Below are 9,321 nucleotides of genomic sequence, written 5' to 3'. Positions count from 1 at the left end.
TTTACTTTTGATGTCGCCGAAGGGATTGTGATGAATATGACCAAGAGGGTCAAAGGCACATTTTTATGACAAAGTGGGATGTCCCAGTTGTATGCATACTACATGCAACAGTACATACTTTGTAAGGGTAGCTGTAGTACGTACTTAAAGCAAAAATAAAAAGTATGGAATTTGTAACGCAGCCTGGGAATGACGCCTTAACTGATGAGGCACGAAACAACAACGAACTGGCCAGTACTGACAGAAGAACGCAGACTGTTGCTGCGTTCAAACGGAACTCATGAGCTCATGGTTACAACAGTCGTGCTCATGTCGTCCAAGTAATTAAGTGAAAACATCGCTGCTAAGCAACATGGACGGCGTTTCGAAGCCACATAAGCTACAATTTAGCAAACTAGTTGTCAGAATGCAGGAAATGCAAAGACATAATGACAGATGGAAAAGAAAAGGCTGTTGGAGCATCAACATTTTCTACAGATGCATTACTTGAGTTATGAAGCAAAACTCTACTTGACTGAAATTACAATATATTACAACAAATATTGAACTTCTATATCCTCCGTCATTTCCATAAAAGTCAGCAAACACTTCACAACTTATGAACTTGGGGCTTACTGATTATTCAGAGCTCCGATTTCATTAATACCAGAAGAGGGGGTTGTTCATAGGCACTCCCCTTGAGTACATGTTAAATACGACCCCATTTTTTAACGCAACCTATATAACTCAGAGGGTGGGAAGAGAATTGTACACAAGTGTTAACAGTCTGGGCAGAGGTAAGTAATCACACACGAGGGTAGGAAAACACCAGAAATGAGGGGAGAGGGTAAGAAAACAAAATTAAACATAACCCGGTGCAGGTTGCGAAACAAACAGTCAAATAAAGTAACTGCGTAAAGTGAAAGATGGATCTCTTGTTCTTCTGAGCGCTACCTAACATTTTAGCATCTTTAATACTTTTGGATATACGGTTAACAATTTTACTGTCTACCAATTGTACTGGTCTACCTGTGTTTCCCACCACAACAGGCATCTGGAAAAAAAAATGCTCTGAAGAGTGAACAGAACTTGTTCAGACAGCAGACAGACAGACAAATTTAGTGTCTACCGATGAATATGGTGGAATATTTGGTGTTAGAAAAGCCAAGTTGGGGGAGACCAAAAACAGAACTAAAAAAGAGGGACTTTGGACATTTATCAATTCAGCAAAAACTTTTTAAAAAAATGCTAATGTTCCTCCGTGTCTGTTGCATGTGAAGGTGACATTTTGTCATATTGAACATGTAATATCTAATATTTTGCTGCAGCCAGAACAAATCATCACCTTTTAAGTTATCATGGCACAACTTACTGAATACTGTTTCTTGCTGAGCAGGTTGGGCACATTACATTGATCAGAGCTTTATTTGTTTTGCTGAAAGTGGTGCTGTGAGAATGCTGCGAGCAAACCTGAAAAGTAAAGCTGAATTCCATAAAACCAAAACGATGAGCTGAGAGACTGAAATGCTCGGGTTGTAATTTTCTGTCGATTCGTCACTATAAACGACCCCTCTCACATTATACAGTCATTTGATCTCTTGTTACAAATATAGCTGCTTTGTTTTTAAGCTTTGATGTGGTTGTGTGTTCTGCTGCCCGTATAAATGGATATAAAATATTGCATGGTTAATCCACTGCAAAATACCGAAAGAAAAAAACAAAAAATACAATTCTCCAGATCCCTAGGTGACAGTTATATGTTATTCTGTACACTCAAAGATGTTACAAAATCCCATAAATAACTTCAAACTGCCTTGAACATTGAAATGGTGACAGAAATGTGGCCTGTTTTTTTCAGGATTGTGGGGATGAAAACATCAACACACTGCAGGCTCCACAGGTTTCATTTACCAGTCTGCCCTCAGGCTCATCTCTGGTGATAATCACACTGACCGCTGGTTTTTATATGATAGAGTTGATAAACCTTCCCTATCAGAGAAACGTAATAAATACAGATAAAAAAAAAATTGGGAAATTTGCCATCTTATATCTCATCTTTGCTTTGCTGAGAATCCGGCACATATTTGAACCATTCCAGTGGCTGGTTTCATGCACCAGGAGCCTCCAACCAGAACTGATCTGTGAAAGTCTGTCTTTGCTTTTCGTGCAGCAGTCTCCTGGAATAATCTGCCATGACACCTGAAAATCAGAACATTCATACCTTTCTTAAACTTCAAAACCACACTCGCTCTCTACCTGCCTGTGAGCCCTCTCAACCTTGTTCACTGAATCTGTCTGTTCTGTTTTTTGTTTTTTTTGTTAGACTGGTAACAGGGTCAAATGTTAAAGATCATGTATGCTCAACCTATCCTGTATAAATAAGGATGAATAAATAAATGAAATAAAACATATATTACCAAAACTTTAAAAAAGAAAAGGTACATAATTATATTACCATATTTAAAAACTTAAAAAAATTATGTGTATCACATAAGATGACCACACATGGAATTTCTGACTCAGATCCTCATAACATAAAACATTATAATCCACATGCCCTGATATAAAATCCTTGTCCTTGCTGTTCTCTGTTTATAATGCTGCCACTAATGTTTAATGTCATTACCAATTAAGCTGCCAATTACATCCTCAAGTAACCGATTAATGCTTTTGTCTTTATACATAGTGAGAAATATTTTTCTTCCAGTTCGGTTGACATATTCAGATGCTTGTTTTTTATGACAAGGTATCACATCTGCCGATTTAAGACACCCGTTTAGGAATATTTTGCACTTTTGCTGGAAAAATGGTCAAAAAAAAGAATTTTCACCCCATATTATTCTTGATTAAGTTTCTGTTGATTGACTTGAATAACTAAGGAACTGTCTACTCTCCATATTCATTTTCTTATTTAACCAGTTGGCTCAAAGTTATATTCCAAGGACAAATTTATTCAATTATCTTGGCATTAAATAGAAATAGGGTAAATAAATTGTTGTGCAGAGGAGGTGCGGGTGCTATGGCCAGAGGGCACAAGCGCAAATATATGTGTTGTAAAGTTACTTGCTTTGAGACGTGCAGCAAAACACAACAAGAAAGTCCTGCTTGTACACAAACTCTCTTTGGACATTGGAGCGGACAGCTCACCTAGTGAGGAGGAAGCTGAGGAAGACTTGGAGGCTGGAAAGGAAACAGATCACAATTACCGGCAATTTAATAGTTGCTACATAATCACAATGATCTTCATGTTTCAAGCCTTTTAATCAAGTCATTTTGAGTACAGGGAAAGAGGCATTTTACTAGACACAATTAAAAGTCTGTAAAACTTTTTATCATGTAAATGTGTCTCATCTTTTTTACACAGTTAAATTTAGTCTTTCTACATATATGAGAATCTACAAACACTGGAATGAAACTATGATATAATACACAGAAAAATACTGTGGGCGTGATCTCAGTGTCTTCACGCTGTTGTTTTAAGTATAAAACTACCTGCAAGAAAAGGACGGAATAATGAATAAAATCAAGACAGATGACACTTGATCAAAGAAAATATTTCAAGATCATTTGACAAAAAACTATTTGAATAAAAACAGTTTGGAGCGAGTGAAGAAAATATGATTTCTCGAACTCAATAATGGAGAAAATAATTTATTAAGATGGAGATTGTTTGCACTGAGCAAGTGCAAGGAGAGCACATCAATCTATACATGCAGAAAATCGGAGAGGGTACCCAAGGAGGTCAAACATTCATCTCAATCCTATCTGGCATGGTGGTATTGAAAATGCCACATTTGACATTCCTTATCTACGCTGGCAATAAAAAAGAAAAGGAAAAAAAGATGGAGATTTCTGATGAACTGCTGTCTAGACAAAAGCAGCGGAGGGGTGGTGGAGGACGATGCTGATGACAGGTCTATTATGCCACAGAGGCGAATGGAGAAGCCAACAATTGAGAGATGGAGCTGTCACAGCATTTTGCAAAATGGCAGATTTCTGCGCAACACCAAACGGTATTACTCTGTCACTCGACAAGACTAGATGAAATACCTCACTCAGTCATCTTGCATCTGTCACAGAAGCGGTGCTAACGCTTAGTATGGGACATAGAATTAAGTAAAAGTACTCAGCGTACTATTTTGTGGTGCCGAATCTGTGGCAGTGCACGACTGTTTCATAAATGAATTGAAACACTGAGTGAACGGAAGGGGAAAATATATGAGGAATAATGGACAGAAAACCCAATCAGATGCTTATTGGCACCACTGTACCTCTGACTAAAACCTGTCAGGAGTTGTCCTATAGCCTCCACCGCATCTACCAGGCTTAAATTCAGCAAAGCTTTACATTTGCTTCTGCTGCCCTCAACTGTCTGTAGTCAGTAACACAAGGCACATTTTTTGAAATTTTTTAACAAGGGCATATAAATTAAAATGTTAGGAAGAGGTATATTGAGGTCTGCATTTTACAATTTACACCTTAAAAGTGGCAAATAATTTGGGAGTTGTCTGTTTTTAATAATCTTTGATTTCCTAATGCACAAACAAAATTCACAACAAACTATAGTAATATTTTACCAGTAGATATGGATAGTTAGATGTAAGTGAGGTAGTTAAATAAAGTATAGGTAAATCAAAGCAATGCAGTTAAAGGCTAAACTTCTGCATCTAAATAAATAGCAAATAGTTTAAAATGAAAATATATATATATAAGTAATCGAAAGGAAATAAGGACTAAAGATAGAACTATTGGTCTACTGTGAGCCCAAAATACCATGTACAATGGCTGTTATCTAATATACTATAATGCTGTACATTAGTGCAGGTCTGTTGGATAACTGAGCCTCAGAAGGTCAGAATAATAATCTGATATATAACAGATGTGATACACAATATCAGTAAGCAAAAAAAAACAAAACATTATTCTGTCAGATGAAGAAGATTTAAGGATTTAAGTAAATCACAGTCACAAGCCTGATTAATAACTTTAAAATGGCATTCAGAAATTCTTAGCACTTGGGGTCAAAAAGACAAAACAACTGAACCAATAAACAAAGCCAAAATTAAACTGTTGCTCATTGCTTAGAATAATGCTGTTACTCACATAACTTTAAAAGTTTTCAGTAATTACTTGATGAGTTTTGAAAGTGGCAAAATGCTAAATTTTATAATGAGCCAACAAAAAGCTGTCAAAATATTTTTTTTTATTAATCATGAAAATGAGTCTGAAGGCCCAAGTGAAACATTACACCTATGTGTGATTGATGAACATCCTGTTCCAAAACCATGATCATTACTCATTCTTCTGCTGCGATCCCAAACAGGATCCCAAACCAAATGTCGGGGAAAGAATATGTTTGTGTTGGACTTTACCAAAGCTGAGAGGTAAGCTATCCAAATCAACACACAATATACAACGCAGATTGCAGGTTAGGCCTCAAGCAAGTGAGGGAATACACTGTAATTGGAAGTGAGACAGTAAACACAAGTTATTTCAGCTACCGTTTTCATGTCTGTCTGACAATCATGTTAGGGTTTCAGCAAGAATGCATCTACAGATCGGCTCATCTCTTTTTGAGACACAATTTTTGTGAGCCTCATAATGTATTCCTCCCTGTGTAAATTTGAGACGTAACTAGCAAAAAAGACAAAAAAGTGTCTTGAGAATCACCTTCCACTGGCTTCACACAGTAATAAGTAGTTTTGAGTTTTTGCTGTGGCTAAAATTCCCTGTTCTTTGTGGTAGTTTCCATTATATTCTGCTGAAATCTGTTGTGACTATGTGGTGACTTTTCCTTGTTGTGCGTAGAGTTGGCAGCAACAGAGTTTTACCCATAAATATGCATTTTGATTGACATCGAACACGACTCTATGATAACAGCATTCCTTGCTTTTTTGACAGCCTTTGGACAAAAGCGAGATTTTAGAGAACAGTCTGTCCTGCAGTGTTGACTTTTAAAAACCCGAGCCAATCAAAATGAGGGCCATCGTCTCTATATGTGGAACACAGGATAAAGGATAAAAATGCTGTGCAGTCCCACTTAAAGTAGAACACATGGTCACCCTATTGCTCACATTCAGCCACAAGGGTGATGCTGATGTCAGACATTGGTGTTGGTCATACCACCTGATATGTCCACAGAAATAACAAAGATTTGACCTGTCTGTCATTTTTGGATTGTTAACGTGTTTAATCCTGTAATGTTGATGATTTGTGACTGTGGTAGAAATAATATATCTTAGAGCTCAAAATTACCTGTCAAAATGAAGATTTTACCTTTTGTAGTAGTTGTAAAGTTTGGTTGTTAATTGGTATTACACTCAACACTGAGTGAATAATGTTCAAGCACAGTCGGATGTTGTGGGACAAACAATTCAAACTGTTTTTTGGTCAGCATTTTACAGAACCACGCTGCAAGCATGCCTTCTCTTTAGTGACACTTAAATCTATACATGTGCAATCACAAGAAAACTGCAATATATTTATATTTTTTTTAATGTAATAATTATCTCAAATTTGTACAGTAGTGTGCTCCAATTTTTTACATTTGAGAGAAAGGGACTACTGTCTTTGCACTGCTTTCTGCCATCAATCCTGAAAAGGTGTTGTATTTTAAATTGTGGCTGCAAAGAAATACTGTTGTGCAAAACAAACCCAAACCATAACTTTTCCACCATTATGTCTCAGTTGGTATGAGCCTCCACTCATAAAAAGCTGTCTAACATGTCTCTTTGATACATCTGTTCAAAGCGCAGTCCAAACGTCCTTGTCTTTGCTTGTATATTCTTCATCAAACTTTCGCTTTTGCTCTAAAGTTCTTTTTTCATCCCACACAGGTCAACCTTGTGCAGTCTCTTTCTGATTTGACACCAAAAGCTGCAAAAGTTAATTACAGATCCTGTGATGAAATCTTGTTTTTGGATCAAATTCTTGGGCTGAATTTGCTCGAGTGGCCTGTCTTGGACAAACTGGCAGTCGTAATACAACGTAATTTGGAGATCTTTGTTAAATCCCTTGCCATCCATAACCTTTTTTTGAAGGCCTTAGCGAGCTCTTTAGATCTCGGCATGATGACACATCACACTGCAACAGCAAAGATAACAACAGAGGTTTAAATAGTACAAGTCCCTCCTCTCACTTCCTAAAGAGGTTCTCATCATTGGCACCTTATCAGGAAGCCTTTCATTTGATGGATTTGAAGATGTGATATACAACGTGATGTACTTACACTTTCCTATTTGCCTGATCTGATGACGTAAATGTCAGTTTTGTGTGTCATTTGTTTGAACACGTCATCTTTAATAACTGGCACTGTTTCAAAGAGGATCAAATGTTTAATTTGTTCAAATACGTAAAAAAAAAAAAAGTCAACCGTTTCCATGGGATGAACTTATTTTTCCCATAACATTTACCATGTTTACTAGTGTCTCATGTTAGCATGTTAACACAAAGTACATCAGAGGCTGATGGGAATGTCATTCGTTTTTCAGGTGTTTAGCCATAAATTCAGGTATTGGATTAATTTACATTCAACAGTAATTGTTGAAAACCAGTATTATATGGACAGAAAATCACCAAATCCTATGCGCACCTATAGGTGCTCAAACAATACAAATCATACACCATCATAACGTTCATCAGCACATGTACCACGTTTAGCTTCTCTGGAAATTATTTTGATTTTTGTGTCACAGCATTGCTATTCATGGTATTCATGTTTTCTTTTGGGGTTTTCTGACATCTGACGTAAATTATTGTCTTGTGCAGGTCTTCATAATCAATGTATTACTGAAGGGCAAATGGCGGGCAGGAGCAATGTCTGTTTTTATACAACAGGGGGCACTATTTAAACACAGTAGACTGTTTTGCTGGCCAGAATGGAAAAGTCCATTCAATCAATGCAGACATGTTTTTTGATTTACTTTGTATTTAGTTAATATGTTTGATTTATGATGACAATATGTATATTAGATATATATCAAAGATACTGTAACACAAAAATAATACAGGTGTAGGTCGAAAAGTCATCTGTTGGGATAATTACGAATAAAAAGTATACAGTATCCAAGGTAAATGTATATAATGATCTTGAAAATTATATAATTAACATTAATATGGTTTAGATGCAAAAGAGAATAATAAATAATAGGGATAAAAGAATATTATGTTGTACACCTATATTAATGAAATAGAAAATATATCAATCAAACCTCACTTGTGTGATACCTTTGAGTAGGTAAGTGCCATGAAACAAAATGCTTCCCATATTATTTGTGCGCTGAAATATAACAGCACAAATATAACAGTAAAACAATTTGAGACTATTGCACACAAAAATAGAAAAAGCTAAAAGCGAAATAATGAAACTATAAAATAGATAATAAAAGACGTTCCAAAACGACATAATAAACAACCGACATGTAGTGTGTAGAAGATATGAGATAAAAAATAAATGTTAACTTTCTTATCAGAGACAAATTGGATGTCCTACAACCAGTAATGGAATGTAACTAAGTACATGTACTCATGTACTTTACTTAAGTATAAGTTTTAAATCGTTGTACTTAACTAGAGTACTAAAACTAAACTAAAATGCACATTAATGCACCAATAATATGAACCCAAAAACATTATATAACAAAACACTGACATTTACTGCATAGTGTGTACTTTTACTTTTTATACTTATGTAAATAAGTAAATTTTGCTTATAAGACTTACATACCTTTTGAAATGCATGTCTTTTACATGTAGTGGAGTGTGCCACCGTGTGATATTCGTACTTTTACTTACGTACAGGACCTGAATACTGCCCACAATCGTGTGAAACCGCAGCAGCATCCATCTCTCTGCAGGTGTTGGTATGTTGGGCGGCAGCGGTCGACGATCAAAGTTTAGGGTGTAAATTGTGTTTTCCACCAATCGCAACGAGGCGTCGGACTTCGACAGCCAGTCACGATCCGGCTTTGCGTCGTGGGCGTTTCCAGAGAAGAGTGCGGCGGTGCGGCGCATCTTCCCGGGCCGGGTGAGAGAGAGGGAGTTCGGTTGAGAGGGTGTTGGATGGTGGAGGAGGAGGACCACTGATGTACCACTGATGAGAGAGCGGCCGAAAGAAGGGACTATTTCAGCACGCATTGGAGGACCATTATCTTTATCTACTGGATATTAAAAAAAAGACAACACCTGAGCAGGGTTTCTCCACCTACTGTGTGCGGTAAGTCCAGCAGAGAAGCGGTTTTTTTTTTTGTTTTTTATTTTTAGTGAGGGTGGTAGCAGCAGTACCGCCAGCTAGCGGATTATTGTGCCGTGACTTTTTAATGATGGAGGATCGTCACCGCCGCT

General features: G+C 36.9%; 1 protein-coding gene across 6 annotated transcripts in view; it reads left to right on the top strand.

Moving 5' to 3' along the window:
- Positions 1-9,007: 9,007 nt before the first annotated feature.
- Positions 9,008-9,321, top strand: part of LOC138209679 (myosin-10) — a 59,013-nt gene continuing 58,699 nt past the window's right edge. For all 6 annotated transcript variants that reach the window (XM_069168423.1, XM_069168427.1, XM_069168425.1 and 3 more), the window contains exon 1: positions 9,008-9,193. The gene's annotated coding sequence lies outside the window, so the exon portion shown is untranslated. The remainder of the gene's footprint in view (positions 9,194-9,321) is intronic.

The sequence above is a fragment of the Embiotoca jacksoni genome, unplaced genomic scaffold (assembly GCF_022577435.1).
Source record: "Embiotoca jacksoni isolate LCO1_2020_lvr unplaced genomic scaffold, fEmbJac1.0.p SCAF_4, whole genome shotgun sequence".
Classification (NCBI taxonomy): Eukaryota; Metazoa; Chordata; class Actinopteri; family Embiotocidae; genus Embiotoca; species Embiotoca jacksoni.
This window is presented reverse-complemented; position numbering and strand designations above follow the sequence as displayed.